The 13,168-nt window shown below is 39.6% G+C and overlaps 1 pseudogene; it reads left to right on the top strand.

Moving 5' to 3' along the window:
• LOC18773771 overlaps positions 1-13,168 on the top strand; it is a 27,285-nt pseudogene extending 14,117 nt beyond the window's left edge.

The raw sequence follows: 13,168 nt of genomic DNA, 5'->3' as shown, positions 1-13,168 counted from the left end.
ACTATTTCCACGTCATCTTTTTTAGAAAAATCGAAGTGGAAAATTTATTTCACGACGGTTTTTTGTAAATAAGAGACGTTGTAGATTTCAATAACGTCGTCTTCTCATGTATTTAAAGACGTCATATTTTTTCTTGTCGTGTAAATTGTATTTAACGGCGTAGTATTTTAGTTGTCGTCGTTGTATGTATATCTTGCGGCCTTGTTCTTTTAATATGTGTCATATTTTTCTTTTTTAACGACGGTGATTTTTTTGAGTTGGTCGTCTATTCTCATCCTCGACTATTTTCTAGAACTTTAGCAGACTAAACACGTCTGTTTTTATTGTTTTCCGACGTTGTTGTATTTAACAACGTCGAATATTTATCGTCGTTGTTTGTTTCTGAAAATAGGACGTATAAATTTTTTAATACGACTCTCATATATTTGTAACTGACGTTGTTTAGTTTTTCAACGTCTACTATAGAAAGACATACGTCGTAAATAATGACACTGACAACTATTTCCACGTCATCTTTTATCGAAAAATCGAAGTGGAAAATTAATTGTACGACAGTTGTGTTTATATGTGCGACGTAGTAGGTATCAATAACGTCGTCTTCTAATGTATTTAAAGACGTCATATTTTTTATTGTCGTGAAAATTATATTTAACGTCGGCGTATTTTTATTGTCGTCGTTGTATGTCTATCTTGCGGCCTTGTTCTCTTAATATGTGTCATATTTTCCCTTTTTAACGACGGTCTTTTTAGAGAATTGGTCGTCTATTATCATCCTCGATTGCTTTTTTTAGATCTTTTTGCAGTACAAAGACGTCGTTTTGTATTTTTTGATGACGTTGTATAGTTTAACAACGACGGTTATTTAGCGTCGTGGTTTATGAGGGAAAAGATGACGGTGGATTCCACGACCATTGAAAAACCAAATACACGACGGTGATTTACCGTCGTCTTTTTGCTTTTTTGTAGTAGTGCCCAAATAAGGCCTTTGCATGGGCTGCCACAGATTCTTCTGGCGTTCTCTCTCCCTTCAAAATCTCAAGAAGGTTGTTATATATTCTATATCTTCTCGCCTGTTATTTATTTGCCGCTTTCTTTTCACTCTAGGAATACCAGTCTTTCTTTGGTTTCTTCAAAAATTAAAACAAAATAATATATTGAACTCGTATAAGCTCCATGCTTTATTTTGTGTTTGGTACAATCTTTCCTTCCAATGAACTCAGTTTTTGAAGGTATTTGGTTGCAGGAAAACGGGAGAGAAAGACGTGGTTTTAAGAGTTTTGTACTGTGGGATATGCCATTCGGACCTTCACAAGGTCAAAAATGAATGGGGGACCACTAGCTATCCTATTGTTCCTGGGTACGTATACAAAGTCTCACAAATATACTAATTTTATTTTTTGGGAATCTCGATAAACGACGTGGGAGTGAGGCCCAACCTCTTTTGACACTGAAAGAAGAAATATCATTAGATTAAAAGTTAATTAGTTTCATCTCATGTTGATATTCATTTAATTAATGGTTTGAATGTCAACAGCACAACATTTTTTACCATTATTTTTATGTTATTGAACTTAGTATGTGGAATTCATTGTGATGTCCATTTAACTAACCAAATGTGGAACTGATTGATTGAATTCAGGTATGAGGTTGTTGGTGTAGTGACAGAGCTAGGAAGCAAAGTAGAAAAATTCGAAGTTGGAGACAAGGTAGGTGTTGGATGCATGGTGGGATCTTGCCAATCTTGTGATAGTTGTGCCAATAATTTCGAGAATTACTGCCTGTCAATGCCTACGGACGGGCTGCTAGAGATTCCTCAGGAGTTCTCTCCCCCTTTCACTTCAGTAGAAGGTAATAAATTCAACCTCTTCGTTTTTTTTTTCGACATTCGACTACATAAGATAAAACCAATTGCTAATAAATGGAAAGGCTCAAAATCTTTTAAACTATGTATTATGCATGACTTGTAATTTCTGATATATGAGGATCGTTGCATGATTTTGTGTACAGGGCTAACGGCGATAATGATATCACCATAAAGATACTCTACTCTTGCAATTTGCCATGGAGACATTCATCTGGTCAAGAATAGAGTCTGGCAGACCCTCTATCCTACTGTCCCCGGGTAAAAATTATAGACAAGGCTGGTGAAATTTATTAACTATCGAGATAAGAACTTTTGACTTGCAATGTCCCTAAAGTATAAGTTATGCTACTTACCTTTTTCTATGGCAATTTACTTTTATTGAGGCCCAAATATATTCCCGGCCTAATGCGATACCTTACTGAGAAGAAATTTGATTTGGGCTCGCGAAAGTTTGTCATACGCTCTAGCACGAGTCACGATCGACGTGCCACACCAAGCAAATGTGTAAATTGTCACGCTAAGAGTTGTAGCAAGCCTACAAAATGCACCGGCTTTATGAACCCATGCTAATTATCCCACCAAGCGCCGTTTTGACTCGACCATAGCCCTTTACAATACGATGAAATTCGAGCATGAGCACACCAATCGACATGTCATGTGAAAGGACCCGCCCCGAATTTTCTCAAAACCCGAGACGAACCCTTTGGAATTTCTGACATCACCCCGATGCCAGGCCCACTTACTAAAAACTGAGACTTCCTGCCGAAATTTCGGCAGAGTCTCCCCTATAAATTGGACATTTTCCAAAATTTATACATGCATAAAAACGCATTTAATATCCACAACTGGCAGCATGCACAATATAATTTCATGCAATTCACACAAATGGCCTTCGGCCTTCCAATAATTCTTAACCAACTACCAAACATGCTAACAAAACAATTCATGCCTTAAACAAGGCAAACAATTCAAATCTAAATTATGACTAACATTTAGTCTGCGGCTGCACCTAATAACCTTAGGCTGTCTACGTACCCTCCTTGAGGGATCAAGCCACACGTAGTTCTTCCAAATACCCAATTCCACACTTGGGCGATACCTTATTTCATTTCTTTGTATTTCATATAATCTCCCCATACGCCGGTACAACCAACGCCATGTATGGGGCCTGTCAACACGCCGGATAACCTACGCCACGTGCGACCATGCCATACTATCATAATATCTCCCCATACGCCGGTACAACCAACGCCACGTATGGGGCCTGTCCCAATGCCGGATAACCTACGCCACGCGGGACCTCAATATCATATCACAAATCTCCCCATACGCCGGTACAACCAACGCTAAGTATGGGGTCTGTCGCCACGCTGGATAACCTACGCCACGTGCGACCTCAACACAATATCACATAATCTCCCCATGCGCCGGTACAACCAACGCCACGTATGGGGCCTGTCTCAACGCCGGATAACCTATGCCACGCGGGACCTCAATATCATATCACAAATCTCCCCATACGCCTGTACAACCAACGCCACGTATGGGGTCTGTCACCACGCCGGATAACCTACGCCACGTGCGACCTCAACACAATATCACATAATCTCCCCATACGCCGGTACAACCAACGCCACGTATGGGGCCTGTCTCAACGCCAGATAACCTACGCCACGTGAGACCTGAACATCATATTACATAGCTCCCCATATGCCGGTACAACCAACGCCACGTATGGGGCCTGTCCCAAAGCCGGATAACCTACTCCACGCGGGACCTAACTTTCACTTGGTGGTACTTGTAGTGAATCCAACATCCGAGGAGGTACCTAAAGTAGTGCGTATAGCACTCCAAACTGACACTCTAGACTCTGTTGTACCCTTGTACAACCATATATAATTATAGTTATATAAATTAATTCTAATATTGTGTAACCCTCCACAATCATCTAGCACCCGATAATCTCCCTAGAAATGTGAGATTACTTCGGGAGACTCACGGTCAACCAAGGGTCAAACTACTCTAACCCTGGTCAACCGGACCTGCGGAACCCACGACCTCCAATTTCCGATCCGGAAGTCCCTATGGGTTCTACCAGGTATAGGACACTTGTCCTGCGAGTTTGGTTCAGATCGGACGGTCGGATTGTTCACGATCGCACGATCTGACAATTAATATAAAATATAAACTTTAAAATTATTATTCGGAACATCCGGGGCTCCGATTCAAGATCCGTGAATTTCTACACGATCCTAGACTTACCTAGATTAACATATACTAAATTTGGGACCATCCAACGGTCCCAACCTATCGAACCCGGATAACGCACAATATGCGAATATCCGTTCGATAGTCAAACGACGTCCGAATTGAGATCCGCGAAATCCTACGCACTCGTGACAACCTAAGGATCTCATCGAGATACAGTGCCACTTTTTCTACAGTGCCCACGCGCCGCCGCAAGCGCCGGCAGCGCGTGGGTGCCCAAAGCGATAACGCTTCGCCGGAAAATCTGAAAACCACGGCTCCAAACTCCTACCCTAGGTATAACACCCTATTTGGAGCCACTTTTGTTCTTGGACCTACCCCAAAAAGTGGCTGAAAATGGCCGATCACGGCAGCCGAAGTTCGGCCAATTTTCAATTCGAAAATCGAGTTGTCTACGCTAAGAATCGATCTAATCCTACCCAACCATCAGCTAGAACATGCAGAAGGGATGAATTTCCATACCTTGATCGTCAGAAATGGCGGCCGGAGGAGGGAGATCGGCGGCCGTGAAGATCGGGCGACATCCGGGCGAAAATCGCCATTTTCCGGCGGCTGGAGCGGCGGCCGATGTCGGGGGTGGGCTGGGTCGTGACGCCGAGGTCGAGCCGGTTCTTTTGGCACAGGCCCCGTCCGCAGCCGCGGCCGGTGGCTGGAGTTACGAGGAGAGAGAGAGGAGAGACCGACGGGAGAGAGAGAGAGAGGTCGCGGGGGAGAGAGAGAGAGAGAGAGAGAGAGAGAGAGAGAGAGAGAGAGAGAGAGAGAGAGAGAGAGAGAGAGACAGAGAGACAGAGAGAGACAGAGAGAGAGAGAGAAAACCAGATTTTTATAAAAATCCCATTTCGAAATATTTACGATTGTGCCACTGGGTTTCTTTTGACCATATCTCTCTCGTTACAACTCCGATTCGAGCTCACTACGTGTCTATGAACTCGTCTCAGTACGACCTATCCAAAAATACTAGTCACTGCCCCAAACTCTCTCCGGTTAAATATATGACTAAAATACCCTTAAATAATTAAATAATTAAATAAGGGTTAAATTCGGGGTCGGGGTGTTACATCATGCGAAGCGAAAAACCCTTTATTTTACACTTAGCCACGCTACAAACTTAAGTGGGCCCAAGCCACGCAAATGCTCGGGGCTTGCTAAGTGGGTTGTGGTGTGGATGGTAATGAGCATTCATGAGGCCCATTAATGAGCCAAGAAATGGAAGTTTTGGGCTGCTTGGGAGCCCCAAAACTCGAGCTCATTTCTTGAGTCCAAATATGTGGGTAAGCAAAAAAGACACAAAAAGGTAGTCCATTACTTTAGAAAATTGGTTCATCACCTTAATAAAAATTGTCCATCACTTTAAGAAGTTGACACATTCCCTTAGTAGACTAACCCATCACCCTAGGAAGGCCCAAATGACCAAGAAAATATCTTAAAGTCTCCAGCACATGGCTGGAGACCAAAACCACGACAAAGTCCAAGGGTTGCCCATGTATGTAGACTGCTGGGAGACTCCAGTACGTGGCCAAAGCAAACCTCAAGGTAGATCATTCAAAAAACCAAAGGATATTAGCGCGCGCAGGTTGTTAGGAGAAAAAGCTCCATTTAGACCAACGCCCTTACCCAATTTATTTCTCCCACTAACTCTTGCCATGAAATATGGGAGGAAAGAAGGTGAGGTAGTAGCCAAAGATAGGAGATAGCCACTGGAATAGCTGCAGGAAGGCTCTAGAGCTCCCAAAAATCTTGTCTCTGTGTGTTTGGACTGAGAAGGATTTCACAAAAATGAGGATGAATCGAAGGAGGAGAAGAGAAAGGGAAGAGAAGACTTGGCAGATTGGGGAGGAACCAGCTAGGGTTTCTTGGGAAGAAGGAGCTTCCAGCCCTTATAAAAAAAGGCATCTCCTACCTATCATCACACATGTAACATCCCACATCGACCAACGGAGAGGGGGTAATGTGCCTTATATGTACATGCTCACCTCAATCTAGCACGAGGCCTTTTGTGAGTTCACTGGCTTCGGAGTCATGGGAACTCTGAAGTTAAGTGAGTTGGGGCTAGAGCAATCCCAGGATGGGTGACCCACTGGGAAGTTGCCTATGAGTTCCTAGAAACAAAATCGTGAGGGCAGAGAGGGTGGCCTAAAATGGACAATATCGTGCTCTGGCAGAGCCGATCTCAAGATGTGACAATTAAGGAGGGTGGATTGTAAAATCTCACATCAACCAACGGAGAGGGGGTGATGTGCCTTATATGTAAATGCTCACCTTCATCTAGCACGAGGACTTTTCGGAGCTCACTGGCTTCGGAGTCATGGGAGCTCCGAAGTTAAGCGAATTGAGGCTAGAGCGATGGGTGACCTATTAGGAAGTTGCCCGTGAGTTCCCAAAAATAAAACCGCGAGGATAGAGAGGGTGACCCAAAACGGACAATATCATTCTCCAGCAAAGTCGATCTCAATATGTGACAATTAAGTGGGGTCGATTGTAACATCCCACATCAACCAAAGGAGATGGGGTGATATGCCTTATATGTAAATACCCAGCTCCATCTAGCACGAGGTCTTTTGGGAGCTCACTGGCTTCGGAGTCATGGGAACTCTGAAGTTAAGTGAGTTGGGGTTAGAGCAATCCCAGGATGGGTGACCCACTGGGAAGTTGCCTATGAGTTCCCAGAAACAAAATCGTGAGGGCAGAGAGGGTGGCCTAAAATGGACAATATCGTGCTCTGGCAGAGCCGATCTCAAGATGTGACAATTAAGGAGGGTGGATTGTAAAATCTCACATCAACCAACGGAGAGGGGGTGATGTGCCTTATATGTAAATGTTCACCTCCATCTAGCACGAGGACTTTTCGGAGCTCACTGGCTTCGGAGTCATGGGAGCTCTAAAGTTAAGCGAATTGAGGCTAGAGCGATGGGTGACCTATTAGGAAGTTGCCCGTGAGTTCCCAAAAATAAAACCGCGAGGATAGAAAGGGTGACCCAAAACGGACAATATCATTCTCCAGCAAAGTCGATCTCAATATGTGACAATTAAGTGGGGTCGATTGTAACATCCCACATCAACCAAAAGAGATGGGGTGATATGCCTTATATGTAAATACCCAGCTCCATCTAGCACGAGGTCTTTTGGGAGCTCATTGGCTTCAGAGTCATGGGAACTCCAAAGTTAAGCGAGTTGGGGCTAGAGCAATCCCAAGGTGGGTGACCCACTGGGAAGTTGCCCGTGAATTCCCAAAAACAAAACCGTGAAGGCAGAGAAGGTGGCGCAAAACGAATAATATTGTGCTCCAGCAGAGCCGATCTCGAGATGTGACAATTAAGGGGGGTAGATTGTAACATCCCACATCAACCAACGGAGAGGGGTGATGTGCCTTATATGTAAATGCTCACCTCCATCTAGCACGAGGCCTTTGGGGAGCTCACTGACTTCGGAGTCATGGGAACTCCGAAGTTAAGCGAGTTTGGGCTAGAGCAATCCTAGGATGGGTGACCCACTAGAAAGTTGCCCATGAGTTCCCAGAAACTAACCGTGAGGGTAGAGAAGGTGGCCCAAAACGGACAATATAGTTCTCCGGCAGAGCCGATCTTGGGATGTGATAATTAAGGATGTGGATTGTAACATCCAACATCAACCAACGGAGAGGGGTGATGTGCCTTATATGTAAATGGCCCACCTCCATCTAGCACGAGGCCTTTTAAGAGCTCACTGACTTCAGAGTCATGGGAACTCCGAAGTTAAGCGAGTTGGGGCTAGAGCAATTCCAAGAGTGGTGACCCACTAAGAAGTTGCTCGTAAGTTCCCAGAAACAAAACCGTGAGGGCAAAGAGGGTGGCTCAAAGCGGACAATATCGTGCTACGGCGGAGCCGATTCTGGGATGTGACAACACACATCCAGAGAGAGCAAGTATCACCTATCATCCTTGAACTCATACACAAGGGCAGATCCATCTATTTGCTTTTTACAGCAACCCAGGCCCATCCATAGTTGCCGAAAAGAAAAAGTCCCTACAACCTTTTATTATTATTTACTCTTTGAACCCAAAAAAAATTACATTGCAAATTTATTGGAATGATATATCAATCAATACTAAAGATTGTAAATTTATTGACATGATATATCAATCAATACTAAAGACTTTGTATTATTAAATAAATTTATCACATTTTGTTTGATAACTTTTGCAGGCATGAGATTGTGGGTCAAGTGACAAGCGTTGGGCATAATGTCACAAAATTTAGAGTTGGAGATATAGCCGGAGTAGGGTGCATAAGAGGTTCGTGTGGCCCATGCGATAACTGTAAACTTAGAAAATTACTGCCCCAAAATGTTATGGACCTTCAATGGACATCATGAAGATGGGACAAGAGCCTTTGGTGGGTTGTCGAAGAGCGCTATGCAATCCTAATCCCAAATGGTTTTGCATTAGCTGGTACTGTCCCATTGTTGTGCGCTGGGATCACCGCATACAGCCCCCTGAAATATTTTGGACTCTCTAAGCTTGACACACACTTGGGCGTGGCCGGGTTTGGTGGCGTTGGTCACGTGGCTGTGAAGTTTGCCAAAGCTTTTGGAGCGAAAGTCACTGTGATAAGTTCCTCTCCAAATAAGAAGAAAGAAGCAGTGGAAAGGCTTGGTGCTGATTCTTTTTTGGTCAGTCATAATCAGGAGCAACTAGAGGTAATTATTAAGTATTAATTTTTCATTTTACTGTCATCATTATAAACACAATACAAGCTATAACCACAACTAAATTTTCTAATTATGAAAACGTTGCATTATAGCTTCATTATCAATACAAGCAAAAACATCTCAAAAAAAGTTCAACAATAATACACACCGACACAAAAGAACTATATATATATATAGTCCCCTTCTTTTGAGGGACACTTTATAAGGTTCCCTACGAAATTTTTTTCAATGATCCAAACCACCTAATCAATCTAATTCTTGGATTTTCATATATTAAATTATGGGTTTTAATGTAAATTTTGCCCCTCAGAGACAATGCCTCAGTGTAGCAAAGTTGTATGGCGGCCTACCTTCCAAGATACAACAACTTATGACCCTCATATACATACACTCGCAATGTACTTGAATCGAATAAACAACTCAAATCTTTCTCTTGATAAAAGAAAACAAATTGGAGAAAGGTGCCAATGTTGCTCCAACGTTTTTCTCATACTCTAAAATAAGGCTTTTTATAGTTGGTTGCTTCTCAAAGGCATTAAACCAATTGTAATAAAGAACATTAAAAGTTCTGCCCATTTTTCAGAAATTAATAGCCATAAAAATTTTAAGTTAGTTGGCAAAACCAATATAGCAAATGCAAAATAGAAATTGGTCAACCAAAACTGACACAAGTAATTTTTGGACTCAAATATTTAAATGCCAACGGTATGGAAATGATATTAAAAGCAATTATAGGACCACAGCTAACACGAAATTAAAACCCAATCAAATAGATATTAACACTTATATAATATAATAAATTCATAACTGTATAATTCATATATATAATAAATAATAAAATAATTTCAGTGTTAAATAGATAAATAAACCAAATAATTTGGAAAATTAAATTCAACATAATTAAGTAATAAAATTTCTTTTTGTATTTTGAAATACTCGCAAAAATTCCTAGAAGAAGAACAAAAATAACAAGCAACAGAGCAAGAAAATTACAGAACACATAAATACAACCAAACTAGAGCCAATCCAATCCTCACTTAGATGCAAAACACATAAATTCTTAAAATTTCAATTTTCAATAATCCCAAACAACTATTTATCAATATTGCAAATTGAAATTTGAAAAAGCTTGTTCAATGGTTGAAATTATAGTTGGTTGTTTGGGATTTGAAAAAGCTAGACGGCAGCATCATCCTCTTTGGTACCACATATCTATTAGAAGAAGAGCTGGAAAAGATATAATTTCTGCTTGATTTTGGTACTATTTTGTTTTTCTACTTTTTATAGAAGAAACGGAAACGTTATTGTGAAGCAAATTACAAGAACAAAAATGATCCTATCCTAAGGGGAAGTATTATACTACCAGGAATAACTAGCATGCATCTTGAAAGGAAAGATAATTTATTTTGAAATAATAATAAAAACCCTCTAAAAGAAAGAAAGTATGCGTTTCATTTCCTAGTTTTGCAGCCGACGTGATTGAAGACTAGGCTTAATTCTCAAAAGTCAACTCAGCTATATATATTTGTAGCATTTGTAACCACGTAATTAAGGTCAATTAATTCCCTAAAAATACCATATAAATTTTGAACGTAATTATATATTTATGACTATATATTTTGATTCTCTATATAAATCGCACATCGTCTCAACTTTTTAACAGAACAAGTAAAGTGAATTCTAGAAAGAAACGATGGCCAAGTTTACAATCCCTTGTTTCGTCCTTATTTTGGTGCTCTTGTCAACCACCGATGGTTTGTTTCAATGATCTTCAATCATATATATTTTATTCTTTTCCTATTAGTTAGGCTTTACAATTAAGTATTTACAATCTCCTATATATGGTCAAACAGATGTCCATGCATGCAAGCTATTAGGATTTTTTATTATTTCTTTTTCCTTTTTGGTTGATCATATCAGTGTATGAGTCGATAGAAAACTCATATTGGATCAATTTTAATTACTATTAATCTAAGAATTTAGGGTTTATTCAAGTGCATAAACCCATATTTACACTTGTTTTTTCCGTAAATATTTTGTAATATAATTTTATATATTGCACAAGTCCATGTTACTATTTTGTTTTTTTTATTTTTGGTTCATGTCACGCTAAGATTATAATCTTTTTGAAGAAATAATTAATAGTGTTTTTATTTTTAGTTTGGAAGATAGCAACTGTTGAAGGTTCCAAGTGTTGTACTGATCATCCTGAACTTGGAAAGTGTGTCCCTGGTGCGGATGACAACCCAAACGGTGGAAAATGCTGGACATTTTGCACTTCAGGTTGTGAGAAAGGAGGCATTTGCAAACTATTTGGCGACCATCATCATTGCCATTGCTTATGTTGATTTTCTTTCAACCCTATTTCATAATATTATTTAGTTAGCATTTTAATCTAATATCCTTAAGTTGGCTGGGTAGGGGGGCTCCTCCCCCACTAGCCTGGATCGTCATCTCCTCCCTACCCAGCCTAGATTGTCATCTCTTATTTCAAGCATATGTACCCTTCTTTCGTTGAATAAAATTATCTTGGCTTTTTGGTTATTTTTGTGTGCTCAAGCTTCCCTTCCCGATTCACTTACATACGCTCATTTCTCTATTTTTTTTTCGGTGTTTGAAATAAACCATCAATTACGATGTGTCATCACACTACAAGAAAACTAAGTATTTACGGTGCGTCATTTACACAGTGCATTCAGCGCTCGCCGTAATAGGTCAGTATTTATGGTGTGGCGTGCATTGAATGCACGCCATAAAATGAAATTGTTCATCTGTTTTTTATGGTGTGCTTTTTACATAGATACCCTGCAACTTTTATATCCTAGACATAAACTCGCATATTTTTAAACATCTAACTAAAACCCAAACTTGTAAGATATATATGCCCTATTATTATTAACTAAATTACAATATATGCGATCTATCGTCATATTTTGTATTTAATTTATTTTAAAGCATGTCATTAACTTCCTAATTTGTTATTGATACTCCCTAATTTCTAAATTTCATAATTAAGAGGTACGCTATTAGAATGGGCACAATAATCGGGATGCCAAGAGTATTAGGATTGGGTGTTTTAGCAAGTTAAACTCAAAACTGAAATATTTTTGTTCACTGCTTTAACTTAAGGTGTATCATTATCACATTTTTTAATACTTGACATGTGTCCATAGGCATAACAATGGTTAACTTTTTACTTTGTATTTATAAAACAATGGTTATGTATGAACATGTGTGTCAAGTATTTTAAATGGTAGCAATGATATACCTTGAGTTAAATTAATGAGCAAAACCTGAGTGTTTTGCCACGTGACATGTTTATGATACAGTTTGCAGTGCAGTGAATGTTTATTGATATAAAATATAAACCATTATATAAAACAAAAATCGAACTAGAAAGATCTATGTGATGTCAAGAGATGCACTGTAATCGGGATGCCAAGAGTTTATCAGATTGTCCATTAATAGAAGAAAAGTAAGAGAAGACTATAAGGGTACAAAAATTTCTCATTTACATGAGACATGACTTTACGAAAATCTTTAATAAAAGATTATGACTGTCCTTTTAAATCCAACAGTTATTACTCTTCATATTATTATTTAAACTAATAATAAAGGTTTGAATCATACAATAAAATAAATATAAAAATCCAACACTTAAGTCCATTTTCGGAGTTAATTAATAAGATTTTTTATTTATTAAAAAATTGTTTACATTGCCCTCAAGCGCAAAGAAAAAAAGCCAATGTGTTCAGTATAATACTAATTTTCATATAATATTTTTAGGCTGCCATGGGAACTATGGATGGTATCATTGACACCGTTTCAGCCCCTCACCCTCTCTTGCCTTTGATTGGCTTGCTCAAGACTAGTGGAAAACTAATTTTGGTGGGTGCTCCAATTGAGCCTCCTGAGCTACCAGTCTTCCCTATAATTATGGGTACGCAATTTCCCTTCCCCTATTATTATTATTAATTTTTTTCTGCTTTCTTGTTATTTGGTTATTATTATTATTTTTTTCTTTTCACAAAATAGTGATTTCAAATTGATGTAATTGATATCGGGAGTTTGTTTGTTTGTTTTTTTTTTTTTTGGGGTGTGTAAAAAAACAGGGAGGAAACTTATTGCGGGTAGTGCAATGGGAGGACTAAAAGAGACACAACAGATGTGGAAGTTGTTCCAATGGATTATGTGAACACTGCCCTTGACCGACTTGACAAGGGTGATGTTAAGTATCGTTTTGTCATTGATGTGGCAAAAACCATAAATAATCATGATGAAGCATCTCCTTAAATTCAAAGTGGAATAATGTCTCCATTCTGCTGTAATTTTTTTATGTTTGACTTTGT

The sequence above is a fragment of the Prunus persica genome, chromosome G6 (assembly GCF_000346465.2).
Source record: "Prunus persica cultivar Lovell chromosome G6, Prunus_persica_NCBIv2, whole genome shotgun sequence".
Lineage (NCBI taxonomy): Eukaryota > Viridiplantae > Streptophyta > Magnoliopsida > Rosales > Rosaceae > Prunus > Prunus persica.
Note: the sequence above shows the minus strand (reverse complement) of the source record. Positions and strands in the feature narration are given on the sequence as shown.